The following is a 936-nucleotide window of genomic DNA, read 5'->3' on the forward strand; positions in this document are numbered from 1 at the left end:
GATCTAAAAGAAAATACAATGATTAATCTACTGTGGATGTTTTATCAAGAACAATTGCTCAAAAACATATACAGAGAAATGAAAAACATTTTACGTGCTATTGAAAAAAAAAGTCAATTCGAAACAGAAGTAAAGATAAATGGTATGAAAATACAGGAATTTAATTCAAAAAGAAAACGTGAAAGGGTCAAGCAAATTCTTTTGAACGTACTAGAAAAATTAAAGGCTATCAAAGATCCGTCGTCTTTACCCTTTTTTGAAAGCCATGAACTGGAGATTTTCTATTTTAAAAAAAGAACAAAGAAATTACAACCACCAGGGAATGAAGGTAAATCAGATTATGAAAACTCAAAAGAAATCAAACTAACTGATCACGAAAGCTTTGGTGCAGAGGAACCTGACAGTCAAATAAATCTAGCTTACATAATAATCAGAATTTTGATCCTGTCTTTAATAGCGATGCAACAAGATTTGAAAAAATTAGAATCGTTGGATTTTAGAATTAAAAGCTTATTGCGGCAGTTTTGTAGCATACTCTTGATTCCTAAAATTCTAGACTTCAATAATGATGACTGGGGGGGACCAAAAAATAAATAAAAAAAAAACAATAAGAAGAAAATATATTTACATGCTAATATAAAACAATAAAATAAGCACTTTTTTTATATTGACACATACAATATTAAATTATTAATATATAAGGACAATAAGTATGGAAATATTTAAATAAAATATACAACTATCATTATTGAAATTATAAATCGAACAATTAGTGTATATCAATATAATCACTTAATTTTACATATGTTTTTAGGATGTTTTAATCTTATCTTTGATCTGATTTAAGTGATATGTTCAAATTAATTTATGCTTTCATATATTACAAATGTCGACATATAATAGATTTTTTCAGTCATTTTCTATTAATACTAAATG

This window comes from Rhyacophila brunnea, unplaced genomic scaffold (assembly GCF_057557595.1).
Source record: "Rhyacophila brunnea isolate RB1 unplaced genomic scaffold, BYU_Rbru_1.0 scaffold_113, whole genome shotgun sequence".
Lineage (NCBI taxonomy): Eukaryota > Metazoa > Arthropoda > Insecta > Trichoptera > Rhyacophilidae > Rhyacophila > Rhyacophila brunnea.